Source organism: Rattus norvegicus (assembly GCF_036323735.1).
Source record: "Rattus norvegicus strain BN/NHsdMcwi chromosome Y unlocalized genomic scaffold, GRCr8 chrY_unlocalized_15, whole genome shotgun sequence".
NCBI lineage: Eukaryota > Metazoa > Chordata > Mammalia > Rodentia > Muridae > Rattus > Rattus norvegicus.
Genome location: NW_026947373.1, coordinates 587,584 through 607,934, shown reverse-complemented (window position 1 = coordinate 607,934; position 20,351 = coordinate 587,584). Strand labels below are relative to the sequence as shown.

Sequence of the window (20,351 nt, the reverse complement as noted above, 5' to 3'; positions counted from 1 at the left end):
CACTGTTTGGCTGTAGGTGTCGGTATCTGCCTGAATCAGCTGCTGGGTGGAGTCTCTCAGTACAACATGCTCCTATCTTTGAATGTAACAGAGCAACATTAATAATGTCATGAATTGGTGCTTGCCCATGGGATGGATCTCAATTTGCACTGGCAATTCACTCAGTCCCTTATTTTTTTTATACTTGACAAATTTTGTGTAGAATGCTTTGTGGGTGTAATTGTTTCTTTAATCCTCCACTGGTGATCCTTCCTGGCTACAGGAGTTGACCTCCTCATGTTCCATATCACCAATGTAAGTCACCGCTTAGGAAACCTCCATTAATTCGTGGTTACCTCCATTATCCCAGGACTCTTTCTCATCCTGGAGATTTCCCCTACATCCTCATCTCTATAAGTTCAAGATTTCCTTTCCTTCTCATGACTATCTGGCCATATATCCTGTCCCTTCCCACACGTAATCCATTCTCTTCTCCCTTCCATCTCCTATCCAGTTCCTTCCCTCAATCTCCCTCCAAGACTATTTTATTCCCCATTCTAAATGAGAGTCAAGTGTCTGCACTTGAGCCTTTTTTCTTGTTTATCTTCTTTGGATCTATGAGCTTTGTGGAGGGTATCCTGTAGTTTATGGAAATTATGAACTTATAATTGACCAATTTCAACCACCCTGCAGAACCATATTTTTATATTAGTATATCAACATTGAAAATTATAGTTCAGTATGAGTGAATGTCAGGATGGGCAAAAATTAAGCAAAAAGCAACTTAAAACATAGATCACATAACAGATTTTACCAGTTGATATGCTTATAATAATAATACTCTACTACCTTACGTAATTATTACCTCACAGGCTATTATTTAAATGACACCAAATTTGGCAGTTATGTGATGTTTTTAACAAATAATTATGGATAGTTTGACTAAGATCAATTAAGATAAATATATTGTTTTGATATCACTGGCTGGCATTTGTCCTCAAACATGTTGTATATTGCATTAAACATTAAGGTATTATCCCAGCCCTGAAAAAAAAAGAAAAAGAAAAAAAATTAAGGTATCAGTTTTAAATTATACTATTTATTTTAACCTAGCCTATAAAGTAACAGGTTGCCTTATGTCATGTTTGTAGATATTCAACTTCATCCTTCCTTCCTCAGTCCTTTTTCCCAACCCCACTATGTCCCTAACACTTGCACTATTCTGTGTTATTCTTACTTTCCATTCGTATCCCACATGTTCAATATCGTCCAACCAATACTGTTTAAAACCCTACTTTCTAATTTCATGAGACCCATAGCATTTAATGAACGCAAACCACTAACAGCTTCACATAAATACAAGTATATGAAAATTAGATTCTTTTATCAACATGAGAAAGAATACATGGTATTTGCCGTTCTGAGTCTTTGTTACCTTACTCGCTATATTTTCTAGTTACATCTATTTTCCTGAAAACATCATAGTTTAATTTTCCTAGGGGTGAATGTAATACCATTGTGTATATTGTGTTAATCTTGCCTATCTACCTATCAATGAACATTCCTTATTATTCTCAATAAAAAAGCAATATATTTCTTTATGAATAACGATGAGAAAGCTCAGATACAGAAGTCAAGATTTATTACTGACAAATTAAAAGAAAATTTCAAAGATAAAAATAATAACATATTTGTGTTTATATTAACAAGAGATGTGTATGATGATAAAGGTTATTGTAATCATAATATTTTATAATAATTAAAAATGAGAATATTAGTAAGTGATATTTCCTGTAAAATTTTAAAATTTAATCTTTTTATAAAAAAAATTTGATATTTAAAAAATATTTAATTTTTCTTCAAAATAAAGCACATTAAGAAGTTGCTGGAATAAAATTCAATAAGAAAACCAAAGACCTGTTATATGAATAAACAGCAGACTAGGAGTTATTGAAAACCTCTCCAGTTAAACTAAGAGACTTAGAAAAGAGTTAGCATTTAAATAGAAATACACATGTCGAACGAGATACAATAAAATCCTCAAACTCTAGCAGGATGGTTACTATGCATTCCTATCTGCTAAGGTTTCATCACACACATGGTACATGAATAGAATGTATATATGAGAAATATATATTCATATATATCATTGTAACTTTCTTCATAAAGCCAAGCAGACATGTATCTATTTTGTTGCTTAAAAAGTATGTACAAAGTACGGGTTTTGATAATAACACTAATATTTCAAAATTATCATGTAAACATGCTAAGACCTTAATACAAAAGACAGAGGTTTCAGAGCAACCATAAAATCTTAAGATGTAAAAGAAAAATTTTCTAGGTACATAGATATGCATAATGAAGTCCCCAGCTAAACAATACCAGAAGAGTCAAATTTATTGTCCTATATATTCCATAGAATACTCTCTCCCAGTTCGTTGTCCCATAGCAGGCTTTTTCCTTATCTTTCTCTGTTTCTTATCTTCTCAGAGCAGGTTGTATTTCTCACAAAATTTGTTCAAATCATCAGATCTACACTTCAACAAAAAGAAGCTGTATACTTTAGAGGAAAACCAATTAAAGGTTCTCATTCTTTATTGTGCAACATTTTAGATTAGATTTTGTATGCTTAATATACATCTACACCTTAGTGATGACTTTTCAAGATTGGCCTGAAATCTACCATTCTTAATTAACAATGTAAAAGGCCTTTAGTTAGTCACAGAAAAGCCTTCAAAGTATATTTACATAGGTTTATTTAATAAAAATTCAACATGTAGTTTAAGGAGAATAGTGATGGAAAACATCTTTTCATACATTTTCAGTGCCTTCACATTATTTTATAGCTAAAATATTGCATTAGACTCAAGATAAAAGTATTAACATCTTACTAAAATAAAATGATATTTTTTTTCTTTGTATACTACAGAACTTAAAATTGTACTTATTAAAGACAGTGTTTCTTTTATATCCCTGGCAGTACCAGAACTCTCTCTATCTCTTTATCTGTAGGCCAAGCTGAACTTGAACTTAGAGTTCTTCTGCCTGCTTCTGCCTCCTCAGTGCTAAGAGAAAAGGCCTGTGCCACAACACCCAGTGCTTTCTAAATCTTTAACAAGGTCTTATTTGATTATATTCAAGTCTTATGAAGTCACTTCCCTAGAAGTACCTAGAAGAAAACCAATACCGACATAATATTTTGCACATCTAAGACCTTCATCCCGAGTTCCTGATTGATCTAGTAACCTAGCAAGCTCTCTGAGGGAACTGAAAACAACAAATATTTGCTTTCATTACAGGAATAAAGAAAAGGCCTTCTCACTGCACAATCTCATGATATCATGTAACAATTATTCCAATATTACAAAGAGAAATCTCATAAAGAGCTTTGTACCTGAAGCCATAGTTCCTTACCTTGTGTTTGGTTTTGCACACTGTGAACGCCATTTCATTATAACCAGGTTGAACCCAAAGGTAGTCTCTGCCCCAAGGATCCATTTCTATTATATTGTCATATTCAGCGATGTTCAGTTAAATTTAACCACCGACCATACCAAAGTTACGACTTATAAAATACCCAACAGAAACCTGGGAAGATATACAACAAAAATAAATTCATGCCTAACAAATAAACAAAATTTCTTTTACTGGTTATAACACAGCATCTATCCATTTTCATTGTTTTGATTGGTTTTGGGTATATTTACAAGCCAAGAAAATTGTATTTAAATCAGGAAACAACTTGTGAGATTTAGTTCTCTCTGTCAAATATATATATATATATATATATATATATATATATATATATATACATATATATATATATAATGAAGAGTAAACTTAGATATCAATGCTTAATAGAAAGCAATTTTACATTTTGTGTCATTTCACTGTATCTCAGATTTTTTTGTGTAATTGAAAAAGTATAGCTAAATCTTGTTATTTAATATTTTTCCCACACCATTTAAATTTCTACTTTAATTCTGAGTAATAAGTCACAATGAGATCTGATTACATATATTGGCCACATACGTATTTTTCTAAAAATTATAAGGCAATGTTTTATATGCTAGAAAGTACACTTTTGGGAGTACATTATACTGGAAATTTAGATCATCCTTTTTCATTATTTTTCTCTGAATGATTATTATTTACTAATTTGTTTTAAATTTTTAGAAGTATTGTGTGTGTTTCTTTGTGTGTGTGAGTGTGCCTGTGTGTATATACATACATATATATGTATATTTAATAATTCAAATCTAGTAAGACCAGAGAAAGTTGCTTGAATGGTATTGATAATTTATGGACGCAGTGTATTTTTGTATATGCTGTATATATATAACCTTGAAAATATTTTCTGTGTATTTTTTCAAAAGCAATTTTTAAATATGTATACTAGATCAAACCTGCTAATTGCAGTTTTAGCTTTTTTCACACTAATTTTATCTTATCAGATGTCTATAAAAAATACATGGATTCATGAATCATATCTTAACACCAACTGTAGGTAGAATCAATGATATATCTTTCTTTTGCTCACCTTTAGGTCATAAATTATATATTTAATTTGCTCTATTTATATTAGAAACGTGTGCCACAATATATATTCGTTGATAACTGCCTCCTGTCAACAAACATTTAGAATTAATGATTTATATACATTATTACGAAATCTAAGAACATTCAGTTTCTTCCATAATCAAGTACCATAATGCATAAATATGAAAACCATTTCCTGATTGACGCTATTAAAAAAAATATTTGATATACCATTCCTATGAACATATTTTGATATTACCTATCAGAGTTTCTTCAAGGAGTTGTCTAACTTTTCATAAAGGGAAATATAGTAAAATTTTAGTATCTTTGAATCACAAATGATGTCAGTATTTTTCCTACTATATTCCTTTAAATTGTAAAATACAATTTTGTTTAAATAAGTCATAAAAAATGGGACATATTGGGTAAACACAGCAAAAGAGACCAAACAAATTAATGCCAAACTCTAATATTTGTGCCAGTATCAAAAATGGGAAATGAGAGCAGGGGTCCCTATCTCGCACTCCCTGCCTCCAGCTCACTGCTCCCAAACCCCGTGGGAGAGAGAGCTCACTGCCGAGAGTGGTGGGCACTCCTGAGACTGCAGAGCAGAAGAGACCACCAACACTGCCCACCCCTGCCCTCATCGCTGGCCCAAGAGGAAACTGTCTATGGCCCATGGGTTCCCTTGGATAAGGGCACAGGACCAGGAAATCTGCTGCATCTGAGACACAGCCGGATCCTGAAGGGACTGACCACATAAACATTTCTCTGCACCCAAATCCCATGGGAGGGAGAGCTAAACCTTCAGAGAGGCAGACATGCCTGGGAAACCAGAAGAGTCTAACTCGGCCCACATCTCTGACTCCAGAGGAAAACACCAAACCCCATCTTGAACCCTGGTGCATGAAAGCTCCCAGAAAGGGCAGCACAGTTCTTCCTGATTGCTGCCACCACGGAGAGCTCATAAGCAACACCCCACAAGCAAACAAGATACTTGGAACCTCAGGTAAGACAAACCTTCCAGCTCCATGCGACCGGCCTGGTGAACTCAAGACACAGGCCCACAGGAACAGCTGAAGACCGGTAGAGAGGAAAAACAACACGCCCGAAAGCAGAACACTATGTCCCCATAACTGGCTGAAAGAAATCAGGAAAACAGGTCTACAGCACTCCTGACACACAGGCTTATAGGACAGTCTAGCCACTGTCAGAAATAGCAGAACAAAGTAACACTAGAGATAATCTGATGGCGAGAGGCAAGCACAGGAACCCAAGCAACAGAAACCAAGACTACATGCCATCATCGGAGCCCAATTCTCCCACCAAAGCAAACACAGAATACCCAAACACACCAGAAAAGCAAGATCTAGTTTCACATTCATATTTTATCATGATGCTGGAGTACTTCAAGAAATACATGAAGAACTACCTTAGAGAAACATAAATAAACAAGTAGAAGCCTATAGAGAGGAATCACAAAAATCTCTGAAAGAATTCCAGCAAAACACAATAAAACAATTGAATGAATTAAAAATAGAAATAGAAGCAATCAAGAAAGAACAAAGGGAAACAACCTTGGCTATAGAAAACCAAAGGAAGACACAAGTACCCATAGATAGAAGCATCACCAACAGAATACAAGAGACAGAAGAGAGAATCTCAGGAGCAGAAGATTCCATAGAAATCATTGATTCAAATTTCAAAGGTAATATAAAGCAGAAAAAGCTACTTTCCCAAAACATACAGGAAATCCAGGACTCAATGAGAAGATCAAACCTAAGGATAATAGGTATAGAAGAAAGTGAAGACTCCCATCTCAAAGGACCAGTAAATATCTTCAACAAAATCATAGAAGAAAACTTCCCTAACCTAAAAAAAGAGATACCCATAGGCATACAAGAAGCCTACAGAACTCCAAATAGATTGGACCAGAAAAGAAACACCTCCCGTCACATAATAGTCAAAACACCAAACGCACAAAATAAAGAAAGAATATTAAAAGCAGTAAGGGAAAAAGGTCAAGTAACATATAAAGGCAGACCTATCCGAATCACACCAGACTTCTCACCAGAAACTATGAAGGCCAGAAGATCCTGGACTGATGTCATACAGACCCTAAGAGAACAGAAATGCCAGCCCAGGTTACTGTATCCTGCAAAACTCTCAATTAACATAGATGGAGAAACCAAGATATTCCATGACAAAACCAAATTTACACAATATCTTTCTACAAATCCAGCACTACAAAGGATAATAAAGGGTAAAGACCAACATAAGGGGGCAAGCTATACCCTAGAAGAAGCAAGAAACTAATCGTCTTGGCAACAAAACAAAGAGAATGAAAGCACACAAACATAACCTCACATCCAAATATGAATATAAAGGGAAATAATAATCACTATTCCTTAATATCTCTCAATATCAATGGCCTCAACTCCCCAATAAAAAGACATAGATTAACAAACTGGATACGCAACGAGGACCCTGCATTCTGCTGCCTACAGGAAACACACCTCAGAGACAAAGACAGACACTACCTCAGAGTGAAAGGCTGGAAAACAACTTTCCAAGCAAATGGTCAGAAGAAGCAAGCTGGAGTAGCCATTCTAATATCAAATAAAATCAATTTCCAACTAAAAGTCATCAAAAAAGATAAGGAAGGACACTTCATATTCATCAAAGGAAAAATCCACCAGGATGAACTCTCAATCCTACATATGTATGACCCTAATACAAGGGCACCTACAAACGTAAAGGAAACCTAACTAAAGCTCAAAACACACATTGCACCTCACACAGTAATAGTAGGAGATTTCAACACCCCACTCTCATCAATGGACAGATCATGGAAACAGAAATAAACAGAGACATAGACAGACTAAGAGAAGTCATGAACCAAATGTACTTAACTGATATTTATAGAACATTCTATCCTAAAGCAAAAGGATACACATTCCTCTCAGCTCCTCATGGTACTTTCTACAAAATTGACCATATAATTGGTCAAAAAATGGGCCTCAACAGGTACAGAAAGATAGAAATAATCACATGCATGCTATCAAACCCCCACAACCTAAAGCCGGTCTTCAATAACAATAAGGGAAGAATGCCCACATATACGTGGAAGTTGAACATTGCTTTACTCAACGATAACCTGGTCAAGGAAGAAATAAAGAATTTAAAGACTTCTTAGAATTTAATGAAAATTAGCATACAACATACCCAAACTTATGGGACACAATGAAAGCTGTCCTCAGAGGAAAACTTATAGCGCTGAGTGCCTTCAAAAAGAAACAAGATAGCATATGTAGCCAGCGTGACAGCACACCTAAAAGCTCTAGAACAAAAAGAAGCAAATACACACAGGAGGAGTAGAAGGCAGGAAATAATCAAACTCAGACGTGAAAACAGCCAGGTAGAAACAAAAAGGACCATAGAAAGAATCAGCAGAACCAAAAGTTGGTTCTTTGAGAAAAATCAACAAGATAGATAAATCCTTAGCCAGAATTACTAGAGGTCACAGAGATTGTATATAAATTAACAAAATCAGAAATGAAAAGAGAGACATAACTACAGATTCAGAGGACATTCAAAAATCATCAGATCTTACTATAAAAGCCTATATTCAACAAAATTTGAAAATTGCAGGAAATGGACAATTTCCTAGAAAGATACCAAGAACCGAAGTTAAATCAGGAAGAGATAAACTAGTTAAACAACCCCATAACTCCTAAGGAAATACAAGCAGTCATTGAAGGTCTCCCAACGAAAAAGAGCTCAGATCCAGATGGGTTTAGTGCAGAATTCTATCAGACCTTCATAGAAGACCTCATGCCAATACTATCCAAACTATTCCACAAAATTGAAAAAAAAAAAAGAAGAACTATCGAATTCCTTCTATGAAGCCACAATTACTCTTATACCTAAACCATACAAAGACCCAAAATGAAAGAGAACTTCAGACCAATTTCTCTTACGAATATCGACGCAAAAATAGTCATTACAATTCTGGCAAATCGAATCCAAGAGCACATCAAAACAATCGTCCACCATGATCAAGTTGACTTCATCCCAGTCATGTAAAGATGGTTTAATATACGGAAAACCATCAACGTGATCCATTATACAAACAAACTGAAAGAACATAACCACATGATCATTTCATTAGATGCGGAGAAAGCATTTGAAAAAATCCAACACCCCTTCATGATAAAAGTCCTGGAAAGAATAGAAATGAATGGAAAGATCTCCTATGCTCATGGAATGGCTGGATTAATATAGTAAAAATGGACATTTTACCAAAAGCGATCTACAGATTCAATGCAATCCCCATCAAAATACCAATCCAATTCTACAAAGTGTAAGACAGAATAATTTTCAAATTCATCTGAAATAACAAAAAAAAAAAAAAACAGGATAGCTAAAACTATCCTCAACAATAAAAGGACTTCAGGGGGAATCACTATCCTTCAACTCAAGCAGGATACAGAGCAATAGTGATAAAAAACTGCATAGTATTGGTACAGAGACAGACAGATAGACCAATGGAACAGAATTGAAGACCCAGAAATGAACCCACACACCAATGGGCACTTGATTTTGACAAAGGAGCCAAAATCATCAAATGGAAAAAAAGATATCATTTTCAGCAAATGGTGCTGGATCAACTGGAGGTCAACATCTAGAAGAAGGCAGATAGATCCATGCCTTTCACCCTGTACAAAGCTTAAGTTCAAGTGGATCAAGGACCTCCACATCAAACCAGACACACTCAAACTAATAGAAGAAACACTAGGGAAGCATCTGGAACACATGGAAACTGGAAAAAGTTTCCTGAAAAAAACACCAATGGCTTATGCTCTAAGATCAAGAACCGACAAATGTGATCTCATAAAACTGTAAAGCTTCTGTAAGGCAAAGGACACTGTGGTTAGGACAAAATGGCAACCAACAGATTGGGAAAAGATCTTTACCAATCCTACAACAGATAGAGGCCTTATATCCAAAATATACAAAGAACTCAAGAAGTTAGACTTCAGGGAGACAAATAACCCTATTAAAATTGGGGCTCAGAGCTAAACAAAGAATTCACAGCTGAGGAATGCCGAATGGCTGAGAAACACCTAAAGAAATCTTAAACATCTTAAGTTATAAGAGAAATGCAAATCAAAACAATCCTGAGATTTCACCTCACACCAGTGAGAATGGCAAAGGTCAAAAACTCAGGTGACAGCAGATGCTGGCGAGGATGTGGAGAAAGAGGAACACTCCTCCATTGTTGGTTGGATTGCAAACTGGTACAACCATTCTGGAAATCAGTCTGGAGGTTCCTCAGAAAATTGGACATTGAACTGCCTGAAGATCCAGCTATACCTCTCTTTGGCGTATACCCAAAAGTTGCTCCAACATGTGCTCCACTATGTTCATCGCAGATTTATTTATAATAGCCAGAAGCTGGAAAGAACCCAGATGCCCTTCAAAAGAGGAATGGATTCAGAAAATGTGGTACATCTACACAATGGAATATTACTCAGGTATCAAAAACAATGACTTTATGAAATTCATAGGCAAATGGTTGGAATTGGAAAATATCATCCTGAGTGAGGTAAACCAATCACAGAAAAACACACATGGTATGCACTCCTTGATAAGTGGCTATTAGCTCAAATTTTTGAATTACCCTAGAAACCTAGAACAAATGAAACTCAAGACAGATGATCAAAATGTGAATGCTTCACTCCTTCTTTAAAATGGGAACAAGAATACCCTTAGCATGAAATAGAGAGGCAACGATTAAAACAGACACAGAAGGAACACCCATTCAGAGCCTGCCCCATATGTGGCCCATATATATACAGCCATCCAATTAGACAAGATGGATGCTGCGAAGAAGTGCAGGCCGCCATGAGCCGGATGTAGATCGCTCCTGAGAGACACAGCCAGAATACAGCAAATACAGAGGCGAATGCCAGCAACAAACCACTGAACTGAGAATAGGACCCCCGTTGAAGGAATCAGTGAAAGAACTTGAAGAGCTTGAAGGGGCTCTAAACCCCATATGTACAACAATGCCAAGCAACCAGAGCTTCCAGGGACTAAGCCACTACCTTAAGATTATGCATGGACTGACCCTGGACTCTGACCTCATTGGTAGCAATGAATATGCTAGTAAGAGCACCAGTGGAAGGGGAAGCCCTGGGACCTGCTAAGACTGAAACACCAGTGAACTAGATTGTCGGGGGGAGGATGGCAATGGGGGGAGGTTGGGAGGGGAACACACATAAAGGAGGGGAGGGGGAGGGATTTGGGGATGTTTGCCTGGAAACCGGGAAAGGGAATAACACTCGAAATGTAAATAAGAAATACTCAAGTTAATAAAAAAAAAAAGAAGTGCATGCCTCAAGGAACAGATTATAGATCTTTCCTGAGAGACACAGCTAGAGCAGGTCCAATACAGAAATGAAAGCTAGTGGCAAACCAGTGAACTGAGAGCGGACCTCCTGCTGGTATATTTTGAAATAGGATTACAAGAGCTGAAGGAGAGTTCAACACCATTAGAACAACAATGCCAATGAACCAGATATTTCACATACTAAACCAATATTCAAAGACTGTACATGGACAGACCCAAGACTCCAACTGCATATGTAGCAGAGGATGGCACCAAAGGAAGGGGAAGCCCTTTGGTTTCATCACTAGTTTTAACTCCCAGTTTATGGGAATGTCAAGGGCCAATAAGTGTGGTTTTAGAAGAACTGGATGGGGACTGCTTAGGGATCTTATGGAAAAGAAACTGGAAAAAGGACATAACATTTCTAATGAAAATATAGAAGTATCCATTTAAAAAATCAAACAAAAAATGTTAAAAATGAAAGAAATTATAGAAGAGAACTGCCTGCTATTCTGTTAGTCACCCCTATTGACTCAGAAATATAAAGAGTCGCTGTCAATGAATGGTAGTCAGAGTAATCCTAGTTGAAATACTGAGATGATGAAGTCTCAACTAGAAGCACTTTCCTCTCCCAGATATCAGTGTCAGACACAACATGCACACTGTAGGAATCCAAAGCATGAAGCAGTTTACACTGAGCTGAGGATACGATCATTACCATTCCCTTTTCCCTTAGGATTTTTTTCTACTGGGCAAATAGAATAAAATTAATGAGCTCTCAGGAAAACAGCGCCCTTCCCACCATTTGGCTTTTGGAATAAAGAAATTAGTGATATAAACTCTCTGATTCCAGGAACCATAAAAAGCAGGGAAGTCCAAATAATTCTAAGAGAATCCCAGCTCCAGATTTGCATATGTGGACGGCTCAGATTCAGGCTATCTCTTCAGCTAACCCACACAGCCCCTACCCAGGACTCATGTAGATTTCCCATGGACCAAGTATTTCTTCCTTTTTTTATACCTAGTCAGAAGGCCAGGTAACTTATCCCCATCTCTGATCTGTTCATCCTTTTTTTCTCCTCCCCAAAGGCTGTTTACTCTGAATTATAGGCCAATTAGTAAACCGTAGAGGTACTGAAGGGATATCAGAGAGCCATATGCAGACAGGACAACACTTGTGACACCACTGAAGAAACTAGGGCTCTCCAGGATACAAGAGATTTTTTCAGGGAGCGACAAATGAAAATGTCACTGAGAACGGCCATGACTTACCTGCTGGAGAGCTATCTTTACATTGACCAGATTTGGCAGTGCTCTTTCCAGATTACGCTCCTGTGATGCTGTGGAAACCTTTACTTACTACATCACTCTAAAATTAGAGAGTTCTCTGTGCTTCATTAGTGGTTGCCTGCTCTGAATGGAGAAAGTTAGTCAGGGACTTGGAATTGGTAGAAAAGATCTAGTAACATGGAGTGGAGGAGATTCTTCTGGATAATAATTTTATTCCCAGGTCCATTCCTGTGACATACACTTCAATTTCTTAGGCTTTCTCTTTTTCCCAATGCCCAATATTTTCCCTAGAGACATTTAATTGAGTGAATATTCTATTATATTTTCTTTTTTTTCTTTTTTCCTCTTATTTTTCGGAGCCGGGGACTGAACGAACCCAAGGCCTTGAACTGGCTAGGCAAGCGCTCTACCACTGAGCTAAATCCCCAACCCTGTATTACATTTTCTTATTGTACATTCCTTGATAGGGAACTTTATATATATTCCTGAATGTATACTCAAAAATTCTGTTTACGAATTCAAGTTTTTGCAATGGTTTTTGAAACAAAGAAGGCCCACCTATAGAGTGAATATAACAGTGTATATATTGTGTACCTAGTTCAAATGATAAACTCAAAAATCCTTATTTTAAACAAAAATTACCAGACATCAGTAAAGCAAAGGACAACATGGAGTATAGAATGCGGTTCTGCAGTCCCATTAAATTTCAGTTCTGTAATATCTACCTTCCTGTTTTCCCAGGTCTATACTTGTGGGTTTTGGATGTTTTACCATGTTTCTCTCTTGAAGGAAAATATAAGATTCAGGAGGAAGGACAGGGAGAGGAATGGCTGGAAGTTCAGGGAAACCTCAACTTCAATAGTTTCATAAGAACAGGAGGAAGTCTATTTGGCATTTGTGAATTCTACAATCTTGACATAGTTGTGCAGATTTCATGTAAAAATTCCACCTATATATATATTTAGATATATATTTAGATAGATATATTTATAGATGTAGATAGATGTAGATATAGATATAGATGTAGATATATATGCAGATGTGGATGTAGCTGAAGATATAGATGTAGATATAGATATATAGATACAGATACAGATACAGATACAGATACAGATACAGATACAGATACAGATACAGATACAGATACAGATACAGATATAGATAGATAAACATATCAGCCACCAAAACTAGAAAAGATTTTTGAAGCTAAGAAGTACATGCTGCCAGATTCCTGACAAACACAGCCAGAGCATGGTAAATACAGATGTGAATGTTAGTGGCAAACCAATGACCTGAAAATAGACCTCTTGTTAGTAGATTATAAGAAAGGATTACAAGAGTAATAGGGACTTTTAGCCCCATAAGAACAACAATGCCAAGGAACCAGAGCATTCTGGTACTAAACCAGTATTAAAAGACTGTACATGGAGAGACCTATGGTTCAAAATACACAGGTAGCAGAGGATGGACTTTTTGGGCACCAATGGATGCAGAAGCCCTTTGTCCTCCCTTGGTTTGACTGCCATTTCAAGGGAATGTCAAAGGGCAGTAAGAGCGATTATAGAATAATTGGAGGCGGACAGGTTAGGTACCTAACCAACAGAAAACTGGCATTGGAAACAATACTTGAAATGTAAATATAGAAATAACCCATTCAAAAAAGCAATAATATTTGCTATAAAAATTTAAAAAAAATTAAAGAAATAAAAGAAAAGAGAATTGCCAGCTAATCACACCTATTCACTCAGAAATATACAGGGTCACTCTCAGGGAATGGTAGTCAGAGTAATATTAGAACCTCTTGACCTCTGCTCTCTCCCAGATATCAGTGTCAGACACAAAATGCACTATAGGAATCCAAAGTATGGAATAGTTTACTCTGAGATGAGGACACAATATTTGACTTTCCCTTCTATCTTAGGACAATTTTCTTCTGGGCAAATGAATAAAAGTGATGACCTCTCAGGAAAACAACTCGGCCTTTCCCAACACCTGGCTTTGGAATAAGGAAATAAATGATATAAACTCTTTGATTTCCGGGAACCATAACCAAAAGGGAAGACCAGATGAGAGGCTCTCATCTCGTGAATCTCACATGTGGAAGGCTCAGATCAAGGATATCTCTTCAATGAACTCAGTCAACATCTAACCATGAAACACTGAGCTTTCCCATGGACGACATATTTCTAGCATTTTTTATACCAAGACAAAACCAGCTTTCTTCTTTCCATCTCTGATCTCTTCCTCCACCTTGTTCTCACTCCCAAATGGCTATTTACTCTGCATTAGAGGCAAAATAGTAAACACTAAAGGTACTGAAGCAATATCTAAGAGACAGTTGCTTTCAGCACAACACTTGTGATATCATGGAAGAAGGTAGGGCTTTCCAGGGTACAAGAGATTTTTCAGGTGTGGCCTAATGATGATGTCATTGAGAACTGTCATGGCCTACCTGCTAAACATTCCTCCCAATGACCAGATTCAAAGGTGGCCTTTCCAGGAGTGTCTCCTGTGACACAGTGGAAACATTGATGTACTACATCTCTCTAAAGCTAAAGACTTCTCTTTGCTTCATTAGTGGTAACATATCTGGATGGGGAAAGATACTCAGGGGTTTGGCATGGGTAGAAATGATTTAGGAACAAGGACGGGAGTAGATACTTCTAGATAATATTTTTATTCCCAGGTTCATTCCTGTGACATACAGTTCAATTTTCTTGGTTTTCTCTGTTTCCCAAAGACCTGTATTTTCCCTACAGACCTTAATTGAGTAAATATTGTATTTCATATTCTCATTGTACTGTCCTAGTTAAGGGACTTTATAAATATTCTTGAATGTGTACTCAAAAATTCTGCTTTCCAACTCCATTTTCTGCCATGATTTTGGCAACAAAGGGGCTCAGCTATAGAGTGAGTATAACAGTGTAAATATTGTGTACCTACTTCAAATGATGAACTCCCAATTCCTTATTTTATCCAAAATTTTTCAGACATCAGTAAGTCAAAGGACCACATGGTGTATAGAAATCGTTTCTCTAGTCCCTTTTGATATCTGCACTACAGTATCTACCTTACAGTGTTCCAGTGTCAGATTTGAGGGTTTTGGACGCTTTACCATGATTCTTTCTTAAGGCCAAACATAATATGCAGGAGGATATGCAGGGAAAAGAATGGCTTGAGGACCAGTGAAACCTCAACTTCAATAGTTTCATAAGCACAGGAGGGAGCCTAATTGTAATTTGTGTATTCTACGTCCTTGACCTTGTTGCGCAGAATTCCTGTTAAAATTCCACCATACGTCATAACTGTAGGAGCTATCAAATATACATATATATATATACATGTATATATATATATATATACATATATATATATATATATATATATATATATATATATATATATATATATATATATATACTGCAACCAAAACTAGATAAGATTGATGAAGCCAAGAAGTGCATTCTGCCAGGAACCAAATATAAATCTTTCCTTAGAAACACAGCTAGAGCATATCAAATACAGAAGTGAGTGCTAATGGCAAACAAGTGAACTGAAAATGGACCTCATGTTGGTAGATTTTGAGAAAGGATTATAAGAGGTGAAAGGGCTTGCAAACGCATAAGAACAGCAATGCCAATGAACCAGTGCTTTCTGGTACTAAACCAATATTCAAAGATTGTTCATGGACAGAATTATGGTTCGAATGGCATATGTGGCAGAGTATGTCCTTCTTGAGCATCAATAGAAGGAGAAATCATTTGTTCTCCCTGAGTTTGACTCCCAGTTCAATGGAATGTAAAGGGGAAGTAAGGGGAGTAATAGAACAAGGGTACTAGACTGGTTAGGGACCTTATGGGGAGGAAATTGGGAAAGGAAATAACATTTGAAATATAAATATAGAAATAGCCAATTAATAATAAGGAATAAAATTTGGTAAAAAAACAAAAAAAATGAAAGAAATTATAGAAAAGTGCATGACCAGCTAATCATATCTATTGACTGAGAATTCTAAAGAGTCCCTGACAAGGAATGATATTCAGAGTAATACTAGTGAAAAGACTGAGATGATGAAGACTCAATTAGAAGCATTTCTCTCTCCCAGATATCAGTGTCAAATACAAACTGCACTATAGATATCCAAAACATGGTGGAGTTTACTGTGAGTTGTGAAACAATAATGGTCCTTCCCTTCTTCCTTATGTCAGTGTCAGACACAAACTGCACTAAAGGAATCCAAATCATGGAGGAGGTTACTCTGAGCAGAAGACATAATACTTGTCTTTCCTTTCTTACTTAGGACCTTTTCTTCTGTGAAAAACAGAATAAGAGCAAAGAGCTCTCAGGTAAAAAACTCTTCCCTTCCTAACTCTTGGCTTTAGGGATAAAGAAATTAATGATATATACACTCTGATATCCAGGAACCATAACAAGCAGGGAAGTTCAGATGATTCTCAGAGGTTCCTAGCACCATATTCCCATATGAGGAAGGCTCAGGAAAAGGCTAATTCTTAAGCCAAACCCCCTCAATCCCTACCCAGGACTAAATGAGAATTCCCATAGACTACACATTTCTTCCTTTTTTTTTTTACCAAGACAGAAGGCCAGCTTCCTTCTCCTCATCTCTGACCAATTCATGCTCTTTGTTCTAACCCTCCAATGGCTATTTACTCTGATTTAGAGGCCAATTAGTTAAACCTCGAGGTACTGAAGGAATATCTGAGATTAAATTCATGTCACAGCAACACTTGTGACATCACAAGAGAAGTCAGGGCTCTGCAGGATACAGGAGATTTTTTTCAGTGAGGGCCTAATGATGATGTCACTATGAATTGCCATGGACTACCTGCTGAACTGCTTTACTAACATTGACTAGATTCAAGGGTGCACTTTACAGGAGTGTCTCCTGTGATACAGTGGAAAACTTTACATACTATATCGCTCTAAAGTTAGGGAATTCTCTTGGCTTCATTAGTGGTTACATGCTCTGAATGGAGAAAGATAGTCAGGGCGTTGGCATGTGTAGATAAGATTTAGGAACCTGGAGTGAGGAGATTCTTCTGGATAATAATTTTTTCTCAGGGCCATTCCTATGGCATACAGTTCAATTTTCTCAGATATCTCTGTTTCCCAAACACTAGGATTTCCCTTGTAGTCCTTTAGTTGAATGAATATTATATTATATTTTCTTATTGTACATTCAATTATAGGGGACTTTATAATATTCCTGAATGTGTCCTCAAAAATTCTGTTTTCCAATTCCATTTTCTGCAATGATTTTGGAAACAAAATGGGCCCAACTATAGTCTAAGTATACCAGTGTAAATACTGTATACATACTTCAAATGACACACTTATTTTATCCAAATCCTTATTTTATCCAAAAATTACAGACATCAATAAAGGAAAGGACCACATGGATTATACTTTTCGGTTCTCTAGTCTCATTTGATATCAGTTCTGCAATATCTACCTTCCTGTGTTTCATTGCCATAATTGAGGGTTTTGGCTATTTTACCATGATTTGTTATTAAGGCCAAGCATAAGATATAGGAGGCTGGGCAGGGCTAGGAATGACTTGAGGACCAGTGAAGCCTCAAATTCAGTAGTTTGAAAAGAACAGGATGAGTCTGTTTGGCGTTTCCATTTGTGGATTCTACAGTCTTGACCTAGATGCGCAGAATCCATTTTAAAATTTCAGCTAAACTCATAGTTGTAGGAGCCACCAAAAAAAATAATATACATATATATATATATATACACATCAGCCACCAAAACTAGACAAGATTGATGAAGGTAAGATTTGCATTCTGCCAGGAATCAGATATAGATATTTCCTGAGAGACACAGCTAGATTATTCCAAGTACAGAAGTGAATGCACACCAGATTATGCCAAATACAGAAGTGAAGTGGTATACCAGTGAACTGAAAATGGACTTCTTGTTTGTAGATATTCAGGAAAAATTATGAGAATTTAAGTGGCTTTAGCACAATAAGAACAACAATGCCAATGAACCAGAGCTTTCTGATACTAGACCAATATTCAAAGAATGTACATGGAGAGAGCTATGGCTCCAACTGCATATGTGGAAGAGGATGGACTTGGTGGGAACCAATGGAAGGAGAAATCCTTCGTCCTCCCTAGGTTTGACACAATGTTCAAGGTAATGTTAAGGGGTAGTAAGGAAGGTTATAGAAGAAGGGCAGGGGGACCAGTTAGGGATCTTATGGGCAGAAAACTTGGAAAGGAAATAACATTTTAAATGTAAATATAGAAACATCCAGTTAAAAAAGCAATAAAATTTACTAAAAAATGAAAGATATAAAAGAAAAGAAAACTGCCAATTAATCATACCTATTGACTAGGAAATCTTAAATGATAGTCAAATAATACTAGTGGAAAGACTGAGATGATGAAGTCTGAACTAGAGCACTTCTTCTCCCAGAGAGAAGTGTCAGACAGAAACTGCATTAGAGGTATCCAAAACTTTGAAGACTTTACTCTGAGCTGGGGACACAATACTTGTCCATTCCATCTTCCTTTGTAACTTTCTCTTTTTGACAAAAAGTATAAAGTCCATGACCTGTCAGGGATACAACTGGGCCCTTCAGAACACTTAACTTTTGGAATAAAGAAATGAATGATATAAGCTCCCTGACTTCCAGGAAGCAGAACAACAGGGAAGTTCAGATGCTTCTGAGAGGCTCCCGGCTCCTCATTCCCTTATGTGGAATGCTCAGATAAAGGCTATCTCTTCAGTGATATCACTCAACACCTAACAAAGACACACACATTTTCCCAAGGACCACATATTTCTTCCTTGTTTTTTATACCATGACAGAAGGCCAGCTTCCTTTCTCTCCATTTCCAATCTCTTCATCCTCTTTGTTATCACTCCCCAATTTGCTCTGAATTAGAGGCCAATTAGTAAACCCTAGAGGCACTGAAGGACTTCTGAGAGGCAGCTGCAGTCAAACAACAGTTGTGACATCACAGAAGAAGCTAGGGCTCTCCAGGTTACAAGAGAGTTTTCAGGGAGTTCCTAATGGTGATGTCAGTGAGAACTGCCATGGCCTACATGCTGAAAAGTTTTCCTTACACTGACCAGATTTGAGGGTGCATTTCCATATCTATCTCCTGTAACACTGTGGAAACCTTTACTTACTCGATTTCTCTGAAGATAGAGACTTCTCTCTGCTTCACTAGTGGTTTCATGCTCTGAATGGAGAAAGCTAGTCAGGATATTGACATGGGTAGAAAATATTTATGAGCATGGAGTGTAGGAGATTCTTCTAGATAATATTTGTACTCACAGGTCATTCCTGTGAAATACAATTCAATTTTCTAGGTTTTCTATGTTTCCCAAAGGCCAGTATTTTCCCTATAGACCTTTAATAGAATGAATATTGTATTTCAATTTCCTATTGCAAATTCCTTGTTAAGGGTGTGTGTAAATATTCCTCAATGTGTACTCAATAATTCTGTTTTCCAGTCCGGCCCGCAGCAGCTCTCAGCTCCCAAACCCCGTAGGAGAGAGACCTCACCGCCTGGTCAGGTCGGCACTCCTGAGGCTGCAGAGTGGAGGAGACCACCAACACTGCCCACCCCTGCCCACATCCCTGGCCCAAGAGGCAACTGTATAAGGCCTCTGGGCTCCTGTGGGGGAGGGCCCAGGAGCGGCAGGACCCCTGCCTGAGACACCACTGGAACCTGAAGGAAACAGACCGCATAAACAGTTCTCTGCACCCAAATCCCATGGGAGGGAGAGCTAAACCTTCATAGAGGCAGACACGCTTCGGAAACCAGAAGAGACTGCACTCTGCACACATCCAGATGCCAGAGGAAAACACCAAACGCCATCTGGAACCCTGGTGCATGGAGGCTCCCCGAAAGAGCAGCGCAGATCTTCCCGGTTGCTGCCGCTGCGGAGAGGACTTAGGCAGTAACCCACGAGCAAACTTGAGCCTTGGAACCACAGGTAGGACCAACTTTTCCCCTGCAAGAAACATGCCTGGTGAACTCAAGACACAGGGCCACAGGAACAGCTGAAGACCTGTAGAGAGGGAAAACTACACGCCCGAAAGCAGAACACTCTGTCCCCATAACTGGCTGAAAGAAAACAGGAAAAGAGGTCTACAGCACTCCTG

General features: G+C 37.4%; 1 long non-coding RNA gene across 1 annotated transcript; it reads right to left on the bottom strand.

The window, feature by feature from the left end:
• Positions 1-275: 275 nt before the first annotated feature.
• LOC134484595 (uncharacterized) lies at positions 276-19,173 on the bottom strand. The gene is made up of 3 exons (XR_010062083.1): positions 19,038-19,173; positions 3,394-3,567; positions 276-1,023 (listed from the first exon to the last, which is right to left on the bottom strand). It is a non-coding gene; the product is annotated as an uncharacterized LOC134484595 (long non-coding RNA).
• Positions 19,174-20,351: the final 1,178 nt, after the last annotated feature.